The 23726-nt window shown below is 38.3% G+C and overlaps 1 protein-coding gene across 1 annotated transcript in view; it reads right to left on the bottom strand.

The window, feature by feature from the left end:
- LOC124367362 (receptor-type guanylate cyclase Gyc76C-like) overlaps nt 1-21865 on the bottom strand; it is a 331079-nt gene extending 309214 nt beyond the window's left edge. Inside the window, exon 1 of the mRNA XM_046824122.1 lies at nt 20891-21865. The gene's annotated coding sequence lies outside the window, so the exon portion shown is untranslated. The remainder of the gene's footprint in view (nt 1-20890) is intronic.
- Nucleotides 21866-23726: the final 1861 nt, after the last annotated feature.

Below are 23726 nucleotides of genomic sequence, written 5' to 3'. Positions count from 1 at the left end.
AATAGTGAATTTAGTTTATGAGCGCATCGGTATGAATAGACTTAAATTTGAATAAATTGGTCCAATAATAATTGTTTTATTTGCATTAAAATTAAAAAAAAAATAATTCGTGGCAATAAAAGTCTATTTGACCCAATGCCGCAGTAATATTTTAATCGTTTTTAAACAAGTCCTTATTTTGTTTGTTTCTTTAAGTGCCAAAAAGTAGTCGTTTTTAAAGTTTTTGCTATCTTGAAAATTGAAGGGTTTAGGAATGATTTGTGGAGGAATTTTGTGGACTTTTCTTGATGAAGCACTTTTTATAGTCAACATCATTAATAACCACAAAACACCATTGCTGAAACCTGTATCGTTGGGTATCTTCTTTAGTTCTCCAAATAAATTTCCCATATAGAGCCCCACACAAGATTGACTGCCCACATCGGAATAATCAACAAGCTATTGCTGGAGTTTTGCCAATGCCCCAACAGTGGTCATTCATTACACACGTATTATTCATACCAAATATGCTAATTTCTAACCTGACCACTTAACGATTTCACGCTGTGACGGCTACCCCATCCCTATGCCTCTCCCTCTCTCTCCCTCCCCCTATCCCTCTCCCTCCCTCTCTCACTCACTCTAACTCTCTCCCTCCCTCCCACCCTCACTGCCTCCCTCTCTCCTCTTTCAATCCCTCCCTCTCCCTCTCTCTCCCTCCCTCTCTCTCCCTCCCTCTCCCTCTCACATTCTCTCCCTCCCTCCCACCCTCACTGCCTCCCTCTCTCCTCTTTCAATCCCTCCCTCTCCCTCTCTCTCTCCCTCCCTCTCTCTCTCCCCATCCCTCTCCCTCTCACATTCTCTCCCTCCCTCTCTCACTCCCTCCTTCTCTCCCTCACTCTCACTCCCTCCCTCTCCCTCACTCTCACTCCCTCCCTCTCTCTCTCACCCGAGCCCTACTACAGTTCCCTAGTGCCACACAAAGGTCACAGCCGGACAGGTACACAGACAAACAAAGGTAGGCTTGTAATTCAACAGTTGACTCGGACGCCGTGAATCAAGCGGTGTTTGCACTCCTTGAGCCCCGTGACACAGATGGTTCAGTACTTGCAATTTGTCTGTGTTCCTTCACTTTCCACTTGAAAAAGGCTCAAGAACAGATTAAACGCTACTAAAGTCTCTGAACATTAACGAAATCTGTGTTTTTTATAGAAATAACAATTACTTTACAGATTTTTGACAACACGGTAAGAACGTAACCAGGAAAAAAAATTCGGGGGAGAGTCCAGACAACTGATTTTCCCGTAGGGAACAGAGAGTTAGGCACCATTTTGTTCGTTAAAAACTTCTTCGACTCGTTTATTTGTTGGCAACGATCTTTCAGCAGTACATGTCAGTAATAATGAATTATTTAAATAAAAATCGTTTTATAAAAATGTAACTTAACATTTGGGGGGTCCGGATCCCTTGGACCTCCTCGCTAGCTACGTCCTTGCGACATGGAACAGAAATACTTTACGTCTGCTGACGGTGCATGAGCAATGTCCCATTGATGCGTCCCGGAATTATTGGGGGCAATTGACAACTAATAAATTATAAATGGATAATTTTGTTGTAAGAACATTAAACTGTGTTTTATATGGGTACCAAAATACAGAACAAAAATATTGATTGATTTGTGTCCAATTTCTCTTGTGCTGAGGGCACAGGTAGTCAGTCATTTTATTTCGAATTGGGTGAGTTCGAAGATTGACATACTGCTACACTGAGGGGTGGGGGGGGGGGTCGACAACAATCAATTAATTGATCTGGTAGAGCACCCGTGCTATTCGGTATTCTGTAAGGGTGCAATGCGTTTTTAAACCTTTTGGAGTGCCCTTATCGCCATGGAATCGCATTGAACTGCCGTTCTGATCCAAATCCAAAACTGTTATAATTCATTAGTTAGATTTTTATCATGTATCTCATCATTGCACTAACTTGGTGTATTAACTTTCTGTTCGAGTTGCAAATGTACCATTCTCATCCATCTCATATTATGGAAAATTATTCAAACTGGAACTTTTTGATCTATTCATTCAAATACCACTGAATGTTGTAGAGCAATTTGTGTATTTTATTGGTACAGTACTCCTTCCAACTTCAGGACCTCAAAGCATTCCTCTTTATACTCAAAGTCTTATTACTCTGAAATGGATCAGCAGATTTATATTTCTTCCGGTTATCATCCCTTGTTTTCAGGAGTGTTTATTATGCAATTTTCAAATGGATATGCCTAAAAAGTACCTTTTACTCAATAAGAAAAAGCGAGCAGAACCGAAGAATATTGCTAGTACTATATATACTTCACCAGATGTCGCATCACAGCCGAATCGTAATTGAATAGTTAATACTCCATTTTGAAGATACATTTTTATGTAAAACATTCAGTATGGGCACGTAATTTTACACTATAAAAGATAATTCCAAACTCTACTTGAAACGACCACGTTGAGTAACCTAATATTACTCTTCACGTCATTTTCTATACTGTGCATCACTAGCAGTCATTTTATTAAAGGAATATAACTCATATATCATCTCTGATAAGAATTTTTGTTAAACTTACAGGTTGCCATCATTGTTACGTATATACGTATTGTTATTGTTTGTTATCTTTGGCACACGTGAGTAACAGTTGGAGATTAAAAACATTGTTGGAAATAATTCTCTCCCTTGTGGAACCCCGAAGGCGGCCGAAGTGTAATTTTTGTCAGTGATTGCAACCAAACACAATCACCCCATTACATTCGTTTCTGTACAAATTTAAGACAACATTGGTGAAGTGTTGAATTATAAACTTCCCATGTGTGCTTTCAATACAATAGTGGTGGGTAATTGTCAAGACAAACACGCCCCGGTTTCCGCTCGGCGTGCGACGCGACGTCGACAATAATTGTGTGAAATGTGAGCTAAGCAAACAACAGCCATCCAGGTGGTACTGTCACTGATAGCACTACTCCCACTCTATTACACCATCGTCGGCTTAGCTGGGCGAGATAATTGCCACAGACCGTGTTCAGTTTAAAAAGCTTTCAGAATTATCGGAGCCGAGTCTTAAAACGGATTTAGATTCCTTCTTAAACTCCTCCTAAATCGTTCCTACCCAGTTCGTATCTGAACCCTGAGTGTGATCCCGCCATTGTCAGCTCCAGCTGTGTCCTTTTAAACTTAAAACAGTTTCAGGTTGTCAACGGATAAAAAAAGAACAGCAATAGTTTGGTCAACGCCCATAGTCCTGGTTCCTATAGTCCACCCTTTTTATTGGAAATATTTACAGGAGAAGTGTTATTTTGACTTCGACGTTAATATAATAACTACTGATTCGCTATTAACTATCCGAGCATCCATCATATTTTGTGAAATGAACACCTGTTTTGTGAGGTTTTGCAGACTGACCTTGTAATATGTGTAGTGAATAGAAATAGTAACTCAAATATAAAGTTTTATAATACTTTTTTTGCAAATAACAGTGCTTTATGACTGAGTCACTATGAAGTAAAAAAAAAAAACAATTTCTTAGTTTAGAAATTTTAAAAAATTAAACAAACAATAAAATAAAATCTGCAATAAATTAAGCACATGTATTTTAAATATTACACATACTCAAAATTGTGCAACAGTGCACATAAGTGGCACAAATGATGAACAGTTTAATTAATAAAAAAAGTGTATATATTTTTATGAAAAAGTGCACATTTTAAACTTTTCCTACTTGTGGTATCACAACACACTGACATAACAATGTTCTTACTTTTTATATTATACCAAATGCAGCAGCAATACAACATTTAGTATAGCCTACTTGTAGCAAAGTCTGCCATGTTCAGAGAAATACACATTGCTCTGTTTTTTAGCAATTTGTAATATATATATATATATATATATGTGTGTGTGTGTGTGTGTGTGTGTGTGTGTGTGTGTGTGTGTAGGAAAGTCAAAATAATCATTATCTTTTATGAAAAACATAAACAATATGAACATGAAAAAATATAAATTTTAACAATTAGTAACTACGTAACAAAGAATTGAAAAGACAACAAGGACAAAATAGACCGTAAACAGCGCAATTCACACGTTCGTAGCTGAGCAACAACAAACAATGCAAACACTCCGCTAGAAACAACAGCTGAAGAAAATTAATGTGGAGCTAATATTTGGTACAGAGAATTCGAAAGAACACGGGCTTTGGAACAGTATAGGTTACAATGCGATTTGGCCATTATTAACGTCGGAAAAATAAATAATAAAAGATAAATATTTATCTAACAAATTTGTTTAGGATTAAATTTAATTACTTTAGATCCTCAGTGGCTAAAACATCCTCACACAACGATCGAAATACATTCTACTCAAAGTCTGCAATGAATAAAATCTCACTTAGACAAATGTACACTAAAAAACATAATTACGTTCAAAAAACACAATTGAGAACTCAAGTACAATAGGAAATCGTTTAACGAGCGCGCGGACACTTAAAATGAGATCAATTGAAAGAGCCATATACGCTTAACCGGGGCAAAGTTCACTAGCAATGAGATTATCTACTGGAACTGTTGGCCTGATCAATCGTGTCGCTCGGCTAGGCACGCGTCAACACGTACAGCTGACATTTTACTGTTATTGTTGCGTATTGTAGTTTAACCGGGGCAAAGTTCACTAGCAATGAGATTATCTACTGGAACTGTTGGCCCCAGCAAACGTGTCACTCGGCTAGGCACGCGTCAACACGTACAGCTGACATTTTACTGTTATTGTTGTATATTGTACAGTTTAACCGGGGCAAAGTTCACTAGCGATGAGATTATCTACTGGCACTGTTGGCCTGATCAATCGTGTCACTCGGCTAGGCACGCGTCAACACGTACAGCTGACATTTTACTGTTATTGTTGCGTATATTGTACAGTTTAACCGGGGCAAAGTTCACTAGCAATGAGATTATCTACTGGAACTGTTGGCCTGATCAATCGTGTCGCTCGGCTAGGCACGCGTCAACACGTACAGCTGACATTTTACTGTTATTGTTGCGTATTGTACAGTTTAACCGGGGCAAAGTTCACTAGCAATGAGATTATCTACTGGAACTGTTGGCCTGATCAATCGTGTCGCTCGGCTAGGCACGCGTCAACACGTACAGCTGACATTTTACTGTTATTGTTGCGTATTGTACAGTTTAACCGGGCAAAGTTCACTAGCAATGAGATTATCTACTGGAACTGTTGGCCTGATCAATCGTGTCGCTCGTCTAGGCACGCGTCAACACGTACAGCTGACATTTTACTGTTATTGTTGCGTATTGTACAGTTTAACCGGGGCAAAGTTCACTAGCAATGAGATTATCTACTGGAACTGTTGGCCTGATCAATCGTGTCGCTCGTCTAGGCACGCGTCAACACGTACAGCTGACATTTTACTGTTATTGTTGCGTATTGTACAGTTTAACCGGGGCAAAGTTCACTAGCAATGAGATTATCTACTGGAACTGTTGGCCTGATCAATCGTGTCGCTCGTCTAGGCACGCGTCAACACGTACAGCTGACATTTTACTGTTATTGTTGCGTATTGTACAGTTTAACCGGGGCAAAGTTCACTAGCAATGAGATTATCTACTGGAACTGTTGGCCTGATCAATCGTGTCGCTCGTCTAGGCACGCGTCAACACGTACAGCTGACATTTTACTGTTATTGTTGCGTATTGTACAGTTTAACCGGGGCAAAGTTCACTAGCAATGAGATTATCTACTGGAACTGTTGGCCTGATCAATCGTGTCGCTCGTCTAGGCACGCGTCAACACGTACAGCTGACATTTTACTGTTATTGTTGCGTATTGTACAGTTTAACCGGGGCAAAGTTCACTAGCAATGAGATTATCTACTGGAACTGTTGGCCTGATCAATCGTGTCGCTCGTCTAGGCACGCGTCAACACGTACAGCTGACATTTTACTGTTATTGTTGCGTATTGTACAGTTTAACCGGGGCAAAGTTCACTAGCAATGAGATTATCTACTGGAACTGTTGGCCTGATCAATCGTGTCGCTCGTCTAGGCACGCGTCAACACGTACAGCTGACATTTTACTGTTATTGTTGCGTATTGTACAGTTTAACCGGGGCAAAGTTCACTAGCAATGAGATTATCTACTGGAACTGTTGGCCTGATCAATCGTGTCGCTCGTCTAGGCACGCGTCAACACGTACAGCTGACATTTTACTGTTATTGTTGCGTATTGTACAGTTTAACCGGGGCAAAGTTCACTAGCAATGAGATTATCTACTGGAACTGTTGGCCTGATCAATCGTGTCGCTCGTCTAGGCACGCGTCAACACGTACAGCTGACATTTTACTGTTATTGTTGCGTATTGTACAGTTTAACCGGGGCAAAGTTCACTAGCAATGAGATTATCTACTGGAACTGTTGGCCTGATCAATCGTGTCGCTCGGCTAGGCACGCGTCAACACGTACAGCTGACATTTTACTGTTATTGTTGCGTATTGTACAGTTTAACCGGGGCAAAGTTCACTAGCAATGAGATTATCTACTGGAACTGTTGGCCTGATCAATCGTGTCGCTCGTCTAGGCACGCGTCAACACGTACAGCTGACATTTTACTGTTATTGTTGCGTATTGTACAGTTTAACCGGGGCAAAGTTCACTAGCAATGAGATTATCTACTGGAACTGTTGGCCTGATCAATCGTGTCGCTCGTCTAGGCACGCGTCAACACGTACAGCTGACATTTTACTGTTATTGTTGCGTATTGTACAGTTTAACCGGGGCAAAGTTCACTAGCAATGAGATTATCTACTGGAACTGTTGGCCTGATCAATCGTGTCGCTCGTCTAGGCACGCGTCAACACGTACAGCTGACATTTTACTGTTATTGTTGCGTATTGTACAGTTTAACCGGGGCAAAGTTCACTAGCAATGAGATTATCTACTGGAACTGTTGGCCTGATCAATCGTGTCGCTCGTCTAGGCACGCGTCAACACGTACAGCTGACATTTTACTGTTATTGTTGCGTATTGTACAGTTTAACCGGGGCAAAGTTCACTAGCAATGAGATTATCTACTGGAACTGTTGGCCTGATCAATCGTGTCGCTCGTCTAGGCACGCGTCAACACGTACAGCTGACATTTTACTGTTATTGTTGCGTATTGTACAGTTTAACCGGGGCAAAGTTCACTAGCAATGAGATTATCTACTGGAACTGTTGGCCTGATCAATCGTGTCGCTCGGCTAGGCACGCGTCAACACGTACAGCTGACATTTTACTGTTATTGTTGCGTATTGTACAGTTTAACCGGGGCAAAGTTCACTAGCAATGAGATTATCTACTGGAACTGTTGGCCTGATCAATCGTGTCGCTCGGCTAGGCACGCGTCAACACGTACAGCTGACATTTTACTGTTATTGTTGCGTATTGTACAGTTTAACCGGGGCAAAGTTCACTAGCAATGAGATTATCTACTGGAACTGTTGGCCTGATCAATCGTGTCGCTCGTCTAGGCACGCGTCAACACGTACAGCTGACATTTTACTGTTATTGTTGCGTATTGTACAGTTTAACCGGGGCAAAGTTCACTAGCAATGAGATTATCTACTGGAACTGTTGGCCTGATCAATCGTGTCGCTCGTCTAGGCACGCGTCAACACGTACAGCTGACATTTTACTGTTATTGTTGCGTATTGTACAGTTTAACCGGGGCAAAGTTCACTAGCAATGAGATTATCTACTGGAACTGTTGGCCTGATCAATCGTGTCGCTCGTCTAGGCACGCGTCAACACGTACAGCTGACATTTTACTGTTATTGTTGCGTATTGTACAGTTTAACCGGGGCAAAGTTCACTAGCAATGAGATTATCTACTGGAACTGTTGGCCTGATCAATCGTGTCGCTCGTCTAGGCACGCGTCAACACGTACAGCTGACATTTTACTGTTATTGTTGCGTATTGTACAGTTTAACCGGGGCAAAGTTCACTAGCAATGAGATTATCTACTGGAACTGTTGGCCTGATCAATCGTGTCGCTCGTCTAGGCACGCGTCAACACGTACAGCTGACATTTTACTGTTATTGTTGCGTATTGTACAGTTTAACCGGGGCAAAGTTCACTAGCAATGAGATTATCTACTGGAACTGTTGGCCTGATCAATCGTGTCGCTCGTCTAGGCACGCGTCAACACGTACAGCTGACATTTTACTGTTATTGTTGCGTATTGTACAGTTTAACCGGGGCAAAGTTCACTAGCAATGAGATTATCTACTGGAACTGTAGGCCTCAGCAAACGTGTCACTCAAAGTTCCCTAGCAATAAAATTGTTTATATCGTGCAGTTGGATCGTAATATGGTATCGAATAAGGTACTTGTATAGTTATCTAGTTGACATTTTACATTTTTAATATATACGATATTTTAATAAATAAGTAATCTATACTGTTCATTTCTGTTTAAGTTGGAAATAAACAGGAGTTATTTATATTCATTTCACAATATGGCTAAAGATGCTAAACAAAATATTAATTCCTCTCTTTAATAACTTGTGTGGAGTTTACCATTCTGTATCAACTCTATACTTAACTTTTTTACAATATCTCTTAAGAATATTTTTAAATATGTGTGTTATGCGAAAAGTATCAACTATTTCACCATAATCCTGTTGATTTTTACATTTCATTGATTAAAATCTGTGATTTTGTCGCATATAAAATAATTATGAGTATACATTTTATTCCGTATTATTTAAGATTTATTCAATCGCTTACTTGCAACTACAGGTCCAGCACAAATACACACAGCACAACAACAGCCTTCAGTGTTCTATCATTCTCCTGTCTTACTTGCAACTACAGGTCCAGCACAAATACACACAGCACAACAACAGCCTTCAGTGTTCTATCATTCTCCTGTCTTACTGGCAACTACAGGTCCAGCACAAATACACACAGCACAACAACAGCCTTCAGTGTTCTATCATTCTCCTGTCTTACTTGCAACTACAGGTCCAGCACAAATACACACAGCACAACAACAGCCTTCAGTGTTCTATCATTCTCCTGTCTTACTTGCAACTACAGGTCCAGCACAAACACACACAGCACAACAACAGCCTTCAGTGTTCTATCATTCTCCTGTCTTACTGGCAACTACAGGTCCAGCACAAACACACACAGCACAACAACAGCCTTCAGTGTTCTATCATTCTCCTGTCTTACTTGCAACTACAGGTCCAGCACAAATACACACAGCACAACAACAGCCTTCAGTGTTCTATCATTCTCCTGTCTTACTGGCAACTACGGGTCCAGCACAAATACACACAGCACAACAACAGCCTTCAGTGTTCTATCATTCTCCTGTCTTACTTGCAACTACAGGTCCAGCACAAATACACACAGCACAACAACAGCCTTCAGTGTTCTATCATTCTCCTGTCTTACTGGCAACTACAGGTCCAGCACAAATACACACAGCACAACAACAGCCTTCAGTGTTCTATCATTCTCCTGTCTTACTGGCAACTACGGGTCCAGCACAAATACACACAACACAACAACAGCCTTCAGTGTTCTATCATTCTCCTGTCTTACTGGCAACTACAGGTCCAGCACAAATACACACAGCACAACAATAGCCTTCAGTGTTCTATCATTCTCCTGTCTTACTGGCAACTACAGGTCCAGCACAAACACACACAGCACAACAATAGCCTTCAGTGTTCTATCATTCTCCTGTCTTACTGGCAACTACGGGTCCAGCACAAATACACACAGCACAACAACAGCCTTCAGTGTTCTATCATTCTCCTGTCTTACTTGCAACTACGGGTCCAGCACAAACACACACAGCACAACAATAGCCTTCAGTGTTCTATCATTCTCCTGTCTTACTTGCAACTACAGGTCCAGCACAAATACACACAGCACAACAACAGCCTTCAGTGTTCTATCATTCTCCTGTCTTACTTGCAACTACAGGTCCAGCACAAATACACACAACACAACAACAGCCTTCAGTGTTCTATCATTCTCCTGTCTTACTTGCAACTACGGGTCCAGCACAAATACACACAACACAACAACAGCCTTCAGTGTTCTATCATTCTCCTGTCTTACTTGCAACTACGGGTCCAGCACAAATACACACACAGCAACAACAGCCTTCAGTGTTCTATCATTCTCCTGTCTTACTTGCAACTACAGGTCCAGCACAAATACACACAGCACAACAACAGCCTTCAGTGTTCTATCATTCTCCTGTCTTACTTGCAACTACGGGTCCAGCACAAATACACACAGCACAACAACAGCCTTCAGTGTTCTATCATTCTCCTGTCTTACTTGCAACTACAGGTCCAGCACAAATACACACAGCACAACAACAGCCTTCAGTGTTCTATCATTCTCCTGTCTTACTGGCAACTACGGGTCCAGCACAAACACACACAGCACAACAACAGCCTTCAGTGTTCTATCATTCTCCTGTCTTACTTGCAACTACGGTCCAGCACAAATACACACAGCACAACAACAGCCTTCAGTGTTCTATCATTCTCCTGTCTTACTTGCAACTACGGGTCCAGCACAAATACACACACAGCACAACAACAGCCTTCAGTGTTCTATCATTCTCCTGTCTTACTTGCAACTACAGGTCCAGCACAAATACACAACAGCACAACAACAGCCTTCAGTGTTCTATCATTCTCCTGTCTTACTTGCAACTACAGGTCCAGCACAAATACACACAGCACAACAACAGCCTTCAGTGTTCTATCATTCTCCTGTCTTACTTGCAACTACAGGTCCAGCACAAATACACACAGCACAACAACAGCCTTCAGTGTTCTATCATTCTCCTGTCTTACTTGCAACTACAGGTCCAGCACAAATACACACAGCACAACAACAGCCTTCAGTGTTCTATCATTCTCCTGTCTTACTTGCAACTACAGGTCCAGCACAAATACACACAGCACAACAACAGCCTTCAGTGTTCTATCATTCTCCTGTCTTACTTGCAACTACAGGTCCAGCACAAATACACACAACACAACAACAGCCTTCAGTGTTCTATCATTCTCCTGTCTTACTTGCAACTACGGGTCCAGCACAAATACACACAGCACAACAACAGCCTTCAGTGTTCTATCATTCTCCTGTCTTACTTGCAACTACAGGTCCAGCACAAATACACACAGCACAACAACAGCCTTCAGTGTTCTATCATTCTCCTGTCTTACTTGCAACTACGGGTCCAGCACAAACACACACAGCACAACAACAGCCTTCAGTGTTCTATCATTCTCCTGTCTTACTGGCAACTACGGTCCAGCACAAACACACACAGCACAACAACAGCCTTCAGTGTTCTATCATTCTCCTGTCTTACTTGCAACTACGGGTCCAGCACAAACACACACAGCACAACAATAGCCTTCAGTGTTCTATCATTCTCCTGTCTTACTTGCAACTACAGGTCCAGCACAAACACACACAGCACAACAACAGCCTTCAGTGTTCTATCATTCTCCTGTCTTACTTGCAACTACGGGTCCAGCACAAACACACACAACACAACAACAGCCTTCAGTGTTCTATCATTCTCCTGTCTTACTTGCAACTACAGGTCCAGCACAAATACACACAGCACAACAACAGCCTTCAGTGTTCTATCATTCTCCTGTCTTACTTGCAACTACAGGTCCAGCACAAATACACACAACACAACAACAGCCTTCAGTGTTCTATCATTCTCCTGTCTTACTTGCAACTACAGGTCCAGCACAAACACACACAGCACAAAAATTTCCTTCAGTGTTCTATCATTCTCCTGTCTTACTTGCAACTACAGGTCCAGCACAAATACACACAGCACAACAACAGCCTTCAGTGTTCTATCATTCTCCTGTCTTACTTGCAACTACAAGTCCAGTACAAACCCACATAGCACAACAATTTCCTTGAGTGTTCTCTCATTCTCCTGCCTTACTTGCAACTACTGGTCCAGCACACACATACACAGTACAAACTGCGGTTGAATGGTGTAAGACAGATCGTCTTACCGTATACCTCTGCAGTTGCCCGCAGTGCCTAGTCACAGATACATCAGAACTATTATCGTTCTCCGACCATTCCAGACAACCATACGATACTGCACAATATGGCTTCTGACAAGCGAATCTGGTACATGTATATTTGTTGCTTTTATATCGCCTATATCTGGTGACCAACAATTCGAAATGCGTAATACAATACACTCTTAGGAGGCCATTCGATACACCTCACCTTGCCTACGTCAATTTACGTTTCATGATTACGAAGATACAGGAATTTGCACCAGCGCGTCCCCTGAAAAGTTGTCTCTGAACGATAACTTCCTGTAGGTTTCATCAACTCCTGACAGTAAGATAATGTAGACTTGTGTGTCCTCTGAAAAGCTGTCTTTGGACGATAACTTCCTGTAGGTTTCATCAACTCCTGACAGTAAGATAATGTAGACTTGTGTGTCCTCTGAAAAGCTGTCTCTGGACGATAACTTCCTGTAGGTTTCATCAACTCCTGACAGTAAGATAATGTAGACTTGTGTGTCCTCTGAAAAGCTGTCTCTGGACGATAACTTCCTGCAGGTTTCATCAACTCCTGACAGTAAGATAATGTAGACTTGTGTGTCCTCTGAAAAGCTGTCTCTGGACGATAACTTCCTGTAGGTTTCATCAACTCCTGACAGTAAGATAATGTAGACTTGTGTGTCCTCTGAAAAGCTGTCTCTGGACGATAACTTCCTGCAGGTTTCATCAAATCCTGACAGTATGAGACAATGCACGTACATACGTAGTTGATCTCTAGTCCACGATTGTTAGTTCAGCATTACTGACATGACACAAGTGAAAAGCTTGTTTGAGCTTTCCTCGGAATAATAATGATATAATTACACTTTACTAGTTTACTGTTGAACAACTGAAAAATATTGAAACTTGGATGACATCACATAAGAGATGACAAGTATGGCCTACTCTACCGTTGTCTTGTCACTGTTGTGTCAGAATCACTGTTGGTTTCCGAGTCCAGATTCCAACCCGTGTCGTGTTTCCATACACTGTCCGAGGAATTCGCAATTTCAACGAAAAAACTTGTTGATTTAAAATGTCATTTGTAATGCAAATAAGCAACGTCTGTAATTCCAGTACTTTGGATTCACATTTCAAAGACTTCCAAACAAGGTCGAATCTGTGAACAAGTAAAACTGCAACGGTCTCGTACTTTTATATAGTGTAATTTTGCAAAATGAACTCAAAATCTGACAGAAATCGTATGTCTGAAATTTTACATAAAAAGGTTTTCCCAGCACAAGTTGATGAAACCGTTGTAAATTATATACAGGGCGTTACAAAAAGGTTGGGCTTGCTATGCATTTTCAAATTCGGTGTATAATTCTGACCTAAAAATGAAGAATAAAAGAATGAAATGATTTTATCCAATTTCCACTTCGTTTAGCCGCTAGCTGCCATTTTGTATTTTTTATGAACAAATCATTATCTCATGAATGTTAAATCAAGAATTGTTGTGTCATTATTATTATTTTGTTACTATTAAAGAAAATAACACAATTATTTCTTTATTTTCCTCCTACCTATTCAAACCTATGCGCCAAATCTGGTTTCTTTAGCTTTACTAGTTTTAGAGATAATAATTTGTTAATAAAAATATTTAAAAAAAACGACGGCTAGCGGCTAAACGAAGTGGAAATTTAAAAAAATCTTTATTTTTAGATTATCCAGGCCAACCTTTTTGTTACACCCTGTATACAACAATATTTGGTTGGACATATGACAGACTTGTTAGAGTGTGAATGTATCCTACTAAATGATTAGGTATCTTAGTACAATAATGTCGGTTGGCATTTCCCACGTTGTACTGTAGGCATTAAATTTACGATGACATGGATTAAAAGTCTTGTACGTTGCCCACGTTAAAAGAGCAGTCGCCATTCATTATCTGAACGTTATCAGTTTTCCACATAATTCGAGGGAATCACTACAAAGCAAAATTACGCAGAAATAACGAACGGACTAGGACGTGAACACAAACAGAAGAAACAGATTATCGCGTCCGAATAAAAACGAGAGAGTTTATTCAACATTTCCAGCGGCGGCAAGGCAGCGTCGATCACGTGGCCTCCCACTGGAGCTGGAAGCCGGGGAACTGGACCTGGAGTCGGGCCAGTCCTGTGGGTGTGGCGGCTATTTTTAGAGCAGCCGGCCTTCCGCTTCGACACGGGCCTAAATTACCTCCGATACGACCGAGACCTTTGCTCCCAGGATCGGCCATGGGACTGCCTCAGTTCCCCGGCAGCAGGATCGGTGTCTTTGCCGTTTCACCTGGAATTTCCGCAGGCAGAACTGACTCTAGTTCGCAAGTGTGGCTCTTATTACATCACCCACTCTAATTATTGTAGTCTATACAGTAAACGTTTTATGGAAGGAATTTTTAGGAACACTCTAAATAACAAATTATCACCTCTTACGGAGCACGACTCTTCAAAGTTTGAACAAATTACTCGCGTTACAATGACAGTTATGTTATGTAGACTATTACAAAGATCGGCGCTACCTAGACTCTTTTGTAGTGCAGAATTTATTTTTGGGAACACTTTTCTTTCAGAAGTAATCGTTCTAATCGGCTATTTTATGTTGGCGACTAAATAGGTACTCATGAACATTTTGAGAAAATTTCACCACTGGGTAAAATTTTTAGAGAAATTCAAATTTCGGAAGACGAGGGGCGGTAATACTACCTTGTGCTGCAGAGGTAATTTCCAAAAAAGAGATACGTAAAACTTCCTGCATTATGTAATCGGATATCTTAGCCCCTATTTGAAAAATCATTAATGTTTGTAACGTTGGTGGAAGTGAGCAAGGACGTAGCCAGAGAAGGGGTGGACGAACCTTCCCCCAAATTTTCAATTTGTTCAATTAATTTCTTAGTAAACGATTATTATTATTCAGTATTACTGACATGTACTGCTGAAAGATCGTTCTAAAAAAAACGAAACGGGTGAAGAACTATTTAAGGAAAAATATGGGGCCTTTTCTCTCTGTCCACTACAGGAAAATATAAGTTGTCTGGACCCCCTCCCCTCCTAAATTATTTTCTTGTTACGTCCTTGCCATTATCCTGGTCTAACCATTAAAAGTTCCTCCTACATCATTCAAAATGTAAAATTTTGGGCAAAACCTTGGATGATACTTGTTGTCACTGTGAACTTAAGACTTAAGACTTTTTAACAGACATTCTCGCCTTTCTCTAAAATGTATTACTTTCCAGACCAATGCTGTAGAAGTAAAATAGTGCAGAGGATGAAATATCACCACTTGTCTTAGTACAGTTCATCTTCTCTGTCCTTCTTCACTCCAATTTTACATTCTCATTGTGTTGATATACAGAATCATGAAAGGTAAAAATCACAAATGATTGTCATATTTCCAAGCTTTTTTCGCTTTGAATTCAGCCATATAATTGTGAGCTGCATGAGTCCTCTAACAAGATAGGAGAATAGTCTATAAATTTCCTGGCTACAAAATGAATCATGGTTTCCAGAGAGCAGTTGACTTGTCAGTAGAAGCTGACTAAATTACTGCCAGATGACTATGATTTATTAAGTTCGCCTGTCACTAAGGACACAGTGACTGGGATAAATAATATTTAAATTTGATCAATAACCAACAAGTTCCTCACTTAATACCGTGTTTAAGTTCTTAATATTAATATCAAATATTCTCAAACTTGTGTCATAGAAATCCTCTTCTGTTTTCCTTGATTAATTAAAATAAACAAAATGCATCAATGACCATCCAACATAGATAGCATGGACTGTCAATTAGCTCAAAATATACTAGTCATTTAGCACAACCCCACTATATAAATGGATAACATTAGCTCAAAATTTACATAACTTTCAACAGCTTACTCAGATTACTATATTAGCTCAAATTCCATCACACCTAAAATTCACTCAACTTAGGATACAAATATACATGGATTGTTCCATTAGCTCACATTCCATTGCACTTGAGATACCAAATTCAGTCCAACAATATACATGGATTGTTCCATTAGCTCACATTTCATTGCACCTGAGATACCAAATTCTGTCCAACAATACACATGGATTGTTCCATTAGCTCACATTTCATTGCACCTGAGATACCAAATTCTGTCCAACAATACACATGGATTGTTCCATTAGCTCATATTACATTGCACTTGAGATACCAAATTCAGTCCAACAATATACATGGATTGTTCCATTAGCTCACATTACATTGCACTGAGATACCAAATTCTGTCCAACAATACACATGGATTGTTCCATTAGCTCACATTACATTGCACCTGAGATACCAAATTCAGTCCAACAATATACATGGATTGTTCCATTAGCTCACATTTCAATGCACCTGAGATACCAAATTCTGTCCAACAATACACATGGATTGTTCCATTAGCTCACATTTCATTGCACCTGAGATACCAAATTCTGTCCAACAATACACATGGATTGTTCCATTAGCTCACATTCCATTGCACTTGAGATACCAAATTCAGTCCAACAGTTCACATGGATTGTTCCATTAGCTCACATTTCATTGCACCTGAGATACCAAATTCTGTCCAACAATACACATGGATTGTTCCATTAGCTCACATTTCATTGCACCTGAGATACCAAATTCTGTCCAACAATACACATGGATTGTTCCATTAGCTCACAATCCATTGCACATGGGATACTTCATTCAGTCCAACAAAGTGCAATAATTATTCCATTAGCTCACAATCCATTGCACCTGGGATACCAAATTCAGTCCAACAATATACATGGATTGTTCCATTAGCTCACAATCCATTGCACATGGGATACCATTCAGTCCAACAATACACATGGATTGTTCCATTAGCTCACATTCCATTGCACCTGAGATACCAAATTCAGTCCAACAATACACATGGATTGTTCCATTAGCTCACAATCCATTGCACCTGAGATACTTCATTCAGTCCTAACAATATACAAGGATTGTTCCATTAGCTCACAATCCATTGCACCTGAGATACCAAATTCTGTCCAACAATACACATGGATTGTTCCATTAGCTCACAATCCATTGCACATGGGATACTTCATTCAGTCCAACAAAGTAATTCCATTAGCTCACAATCCATTGCATGCGCCATTAGCTCACAATTGCACTGAGATACCAAATTGTCAACATGGATTGGCTCACATTCCATTGCAAGATACCAAATTCAGTCCAACAATACACATGGATTGTTCCATTAGCTCACATCCATTGCACCTGAGATACCAAATTCAGTCCAACAATACACATGGATTGTTCCATTAGCTCACATTTCATTGCACCTGAGATACCAAATTCAGTCCAACAATACACATGGATTGTTCCATTAGCTCACATTTCATTGCACCTGAGATACCAAATTCAGTCCAACAATACACATGGATTGTTCCATTAGCTCACATTTCATTGCACCTGAGATACCAAATTCTGTCCAACAATACACATGGATTGTTCCATTAGCTCACATTTCATTGCACCTGAGATACCAAATTCTGTCCAACAATACACATGGATTGTTCCATTAGCTCACAATCCATTGCACCTGAGATACCAAATTCAGTCCAACAATACACATGGATTGTTCCATTAGCTCACAATCCATTGCACCTGAGATACCAAATTCAGTCCAACAATACACATGGATTGTTCCATTAGCTCACATTCCATTGCACCTGAGATACTTCAAATTCAGTCCAACAATACACAAGGATTGTTCCATTAGCTCACATTCCATTGCACCTGAGATACCAAATTCAGTCCAACAATACACATGGATTGTTCCATTAGCTCACATTTCCATTGCACCTGAGATACCAAATTCAGTCCAACAATACACATGGATTGTTCCATTAGCTCACAATTCCATTGCACCTGAGATACCAAATTCAGTCCAACAATACACATGGATTGTTCCATTAGCTCACATTTCATTGCACCTGAGATACTTCATTCAGCCTAACAATATACAAGGATTGTTCCATTAGCTCACATTCCATTGCACCTGAGATACCAAATTCAGTCCAACAATACACATGGATTGTTCCATTAGCTCACACTCCATTGCACCTGAGATACTTCATTCAGTCCAACAATATACAAGGATTGTTCCATTAGCTCACAATCCATTGCACCTGAGATACCAAATTCAGTCCAACAATACACATGGATTGTTCCATTAGCTCACACTCCATTGCACCTGAGATACTTCATTCAGCCTAACAATATACAAGGATTGTTCCATTAGCTCACATCCATTGCACCTGAGATACCAAATCTCCAAACAATACACATGGATTGTTCCATTAGCTCACAATCCATTGCACCTGAGATACTTCATTCAGCCTAACAATATACAAGGATTGTTCCATTAGCTCACATTCCATTGCACCTGAGATACTTCAAATTCAGTCCAACAATATACACATGGATTGTTCCATTAGCTCACATTTCCATTGCACTGAGATACCAAATTACTTGTTCCATTAGCTCACAATATTGCATGGATTGTTCCATTAGCTCACACTCCATTGCACATGAGATACTTCACAATTCATTGCCTAACAATATACAAGGATTGTTTTGTTCCATTAGCTCACAATCCATTGCACCTGAGATACTTCATTGGTCCAACAATGTACAAGAATTATTCCATTAGCTCACAATCCATTGCACCTGAGATACTTCATTCAGTCCAACAATGTACAAGAATTATTCCATTAGCTCACATTTCATTGCACCTGAGATAGTTTATTCAGCCTAACAATAATGTATATATGGATTATTCCATTAGCTCAAAACAATATGTATGTGCTTTTTCCGTTACCTAACAGACCACCACACCTCAGGGAGCTCACAAAACACTATGACCTGGAGAACTAAGGCTCTTAAAAAAACTTTAAACTGTTGTGACTGTCACTTGTAGTGTGTTATGAGCTCAAAACATTTGCCAGTGCTTCTAGGTCCAGTCAGTAAATATATTTGATTTCACTTATGAAAATTAACTGTCAGAAATTGTATAACAAGTTTCCCGCAAGTCCACGGGTACAATACATGGAATAGAGGTGTTGTCATTCAACAACATAATTTGCATACATACAAGCATTGGTGCAAAATTATTCCCAAAAGCAATTATAATGATACATGATTGTTCTATGGCATGAATTAATTCAGGAGAGATTAAATAAGATATTGTTTGCTTAATTGGAACATGAATTGAAAATAGTATAATGTACCTAAATCGTACAGTATTTATAGAATTGCCTGACTTGTGTCTACCAACAATAATACTATACTGAAATCTACATATAAATATACACAGTTTTCTCATTTTTGACGAAAATCTCTGTCTGTTAAATAGGTACCCTACATTATTTTATATTTTTAACTAGTATTTAAAAACTACACTCATTACTAAAATATAAAGTGCTGTAAGTTTACAGCAAAACGATACTTGCACAATGTAACATAAATGAGTTTCTTATATGTGTTATAAAACATTCTTCTATAAAAAGTTATTTTTATAGAAAGGTTTATTTTTTTAATCTTCTGTATTTCTTCCAGGTAGTTTGTGTCATGGTACTGGGGTACACTTTTGACACTATATTTTTAACTACATTTTATATACATATTCACTAAAAATAAATGTTTTTCGGATATACTGCTGAAACACAGCTGATAAATCAGCTAACCATAATCAATTATTTATATGACTGGATATCAATTTATTAAAACAAAAAAGTTATATTTTTATTTTTGCAGATAACTTAAGAAAAATTGCTAGAATAAATATTCTATTTTGAAAATAACGTTTTCTTATAATATAGCTTGGGTATATTGATTGTTGGGTTTTATGAGTACTTCTTCAAGCTCTGACACTGAAAATATTTTTTTAAAATCCAAGAATGATTTTGGTTTTGTTATTCTTTTTAATTTTTTATTCATTTGAAAGAGGTTTTGATTATATCTGGAATGTTATATTTTTACAAAAACCCCAAAAAATTACAAAATTGTTATATTTTCCATTACTGTATAGTATCGCTACAATGGTATTTTTACCTCTATAATAAAACCACTAGTACTCTGAAAAAATTTCAAGCATTGTCAGAGCTACTTCACCTACACAAATATTAACCCCTAAGGAACAGAGTAGATCTTCCAAGTGGGCTGTGAATACAAAATAATACTTTTCTTGTTCATGTTATATTACATTTAAAAAAATCTAAAGTATAATATCTTCATCATTTAACCCATCCTGCTCTTACTCCCTAAATGCTTTAATAATACAACTGAATAGTCTGATCTAATACCTTTACACTCTCTATTTTTGTACAAACTTGTATCCATTTCCTCCTGACCCAAATTTTAGGGATGAAACAGATTATTGATTACCTAACAATATTATTCCACATGATAACAACAATATTATTATTAATTCAACAAGTAATTCTAGAATTTAGCTGTACTTAAATTTAATTATTCACAGTCAACATACACACCAAATATTATTAGAAATTCCTTACAAAAATGTATTTCAATAATTTTGGTAAAGTTCCAGAATGCTTTTCAGATTTGGAGAAAATATTCACATCTACAAATAAATGGATGATAAATTGATCTACTAAATGGTTATACATACATATATATTCTCTGTATATATACTTAAAATTATTATTGGTAAAGAACTCTAAAAATAAAAGTCACTTAATTAGTTAAGAGATATACTTACCATGGAATTTTGAATACACTTCAGTACTTCTGTTATCACCTTATATTGGGAACACAAATTGGCCAAACACAGAACTAAACTGTTTGTAATGTCACAAACTGTTACAGATATCCAGTAACTTTCCACAGTTTTTCTCACACTCGCACTAAAACCGTCTACTGCTTACACCAAAACAAATCTAAAAAAATATAGCTGACCTTCCATTATTATTTAGTTTCCATTTAAAATATGAAGTAGAATGTTGACTGTGAATAGCTCCACCACTGAGGTCAAATGCTGTTATTTTTAGATTATTGTTACGTCACTAGAACAAGAAGATTGGTCGTTGTGAGGCACTTGGATAAAAATTATTGTTTACTAATCTATTTTACTGTTGATATTAACTTCATTTGGCAATACAGTGTTAACAAAAATGCGAGTTTTGTCTGCTGTTTGTGTACTGTAGTCTAAATTAACAACTTTTTCGACATAGTTTTCCTTAAATTGGATTAAAAATTATAACAATATCAGTAAATATGAAATTTACTAAAATACGAGAACGGTTTTGTTTTAAATTAATGTTAGCAACACCTTGGAATTAAAGCTATTACAATTGCACTAAACATTTAAATCTAATGACAATAAGAATGCCCGAATTGCCTTTTCAAAACTATTTTGAGAATTTAGAAAGTCTAAATCAATATGAACAAATCAAGTGTTATTACGTTTTTATTTAGTACTGCACCAATAACTCGAAAACATTCGTCACAATTTAGAGAGGTTAGAGTTTTTGAATACGTCTAAAATATGCAAAATTTGTTTCAACGGTTATCCTTGACCAACAGTTATAGCGTACACTACTTTATATCACTAAGTCAACAAATTTAGTAATGAAGATACACGAAGTAGACGAACAATTGTACCGCCAACTCTCAAACTTCACAAAGTTTCAAACCACACTGCACAGTCAACCTGTTGCTGAGCACGCACACGATTACCAACCACGACTACAACAGAGAAAGATAAGCGACGCATCCATTTTGATAGAACAAAAAATTGGTTTGTATGGTTGTCTGTCCTGCAGAGCGCGACAACTGTTTGAAGTACAGCCAGCGCTACCTGTTAGCGGCAAATCATACTATCTTCTAAACCGTAATAAATGAAGAACAGTGCACAAGCTTGACTCTATTGATTTAAACATACTCAGTTTTAAATCAATTGGTGATTTTTTACTTATCTTTAAAAGTAACCAAAGGTTTTATAATCACAATTTTGATTAAGTATGTGGTCCCTTGGTTCTTTAATTCTCATATTGTATGAAAACTGTCTCAATTTAATCATAGACATAGCAAAATTACTTTGATATGCAGATGGCAACGTTATTTTTAAAATATAAAAATTTATTTTTATTTTATAAAGTTGGATCAATTTTAAGCACTTCTATTTGTAAAAGTAAAGATAAATTCCTCCAAAAGAATTAGGAACATATTCAAAGATTTGTTTTGTAGCTGGAGTCATACCCATCTTCATGAATTTTGTTCCTTTAAAAGTTCTTGGCTGGTTCCTTCGTTAAGAATGATCTTTCAGTAGTACATGTCAGTAATACTGAATTATTTAAATAATAATAATCGTTTACTCAAAAAGTGATTGAAAAAAAATGGAAATGGGGGTGGGGTTTGGACCCCTTGGACTCCCTCACTGGCTACGACCTTGTCCATCTTAAAGTCCTTGTCCAACCCAACAAATAGTCGGTGATGATGAAGCTCAAAAGAACTCTTTACATTGTTTCAACATCAGAGACCTCAATTACAAAACCAAATTGAAACGATGCAAAGAGTTCATTTTGAGCTTCTTCGTCAGTGAATTTTTGTTGGATCTCTTCAGACGGATATGACTTCACATTCCAGGAGTCAAGTCTGCAACAGCTACAGATTTCATACGCTGCACTAAGAGGAAGGGGAACTGGAGCTAAACTCAACATTCACATTGAATCAATACTTCCTAACTTACCTACCGTACTTTATGTGCAGACATGTTGTTTTACTGAAATACTGATACATTGGTACCTATAGTCCAAGTCAAGAACCACTGGTATATTCAGGAAAGGGCTGACCTGAAATATAGGCAAAAATAACAATAATCTTTGATAAAATGTACCAACTACTGTTAAAAGTGTTAAATTAATCTGTACAAGTTTTGCATTTTCAATTTTATACATTACAATAACAAACAAATATTTAGGTTTGGAAATGATATAGTTGTTTGAAATGTGGCAAAATGTACTGCAGGGTATAGGAAACTTTTCTGTTTCATCCAATTTATTTAACCATTTTTAAATGTTTTTGCAGACATCATTCAAATAACCTGCAACCATATGTAATATCTTTAATATTAAGTTGATTTATCTTCAATTTGTAGTAAGGTCGTAGCCAGCGAGGAGGTCCAAGGGAGTCCGGGCCCCCATTTTCAATTTTTTCAATTACTTTTTTAGCAAACGATTGTTATTATTTAAATAATTCACTATTGCAGACATGTACTGCTGAAAGATCATTCTCAACATTGAGACGGGTCAAGAACTTTGTAAGAAACAAAAAGGGGAATGAGCACTTGCCATTATTGCAAAATAATTTCCTGGCTACGATCTTGCAATGTAATATAAAATTATTGGATTGGCCTCCAAACTGAAATCATAGATATACCACTTCCAAGGATTCTCATATAATCATGCATGTTTGATCAGTCTGTGTTTTTTTTCACAGGACCTCTTCAAAAATGTAGGAATGTTTTATAGGTTATAGGTAACAAATAGTGAATCTATGTGTTTACAAACACTCATAAAACTAAACTATAATTTGTT

The sequence above is a fragment of the Homalodisca vitripennis genome, chromosome 8 (assembly GCF_021130785.1).
Source record: "Homalodisca vitripennis isolate AUS2020 chromosome 8, UT_GWSS_2.1, whole genome shotgun sequence".
NCBI classification, from domain to species: Eukaryota; Metazoa; Arthropoda; class Insecta; order Hemiptera; family Cicadellidae; genus Homalodisca; species Homalodisca vitripennis.
Note: the sequence above shows the minus strand (reverse complement) of the source record. Positions and strands in the feature narration are given on the sequence as shown.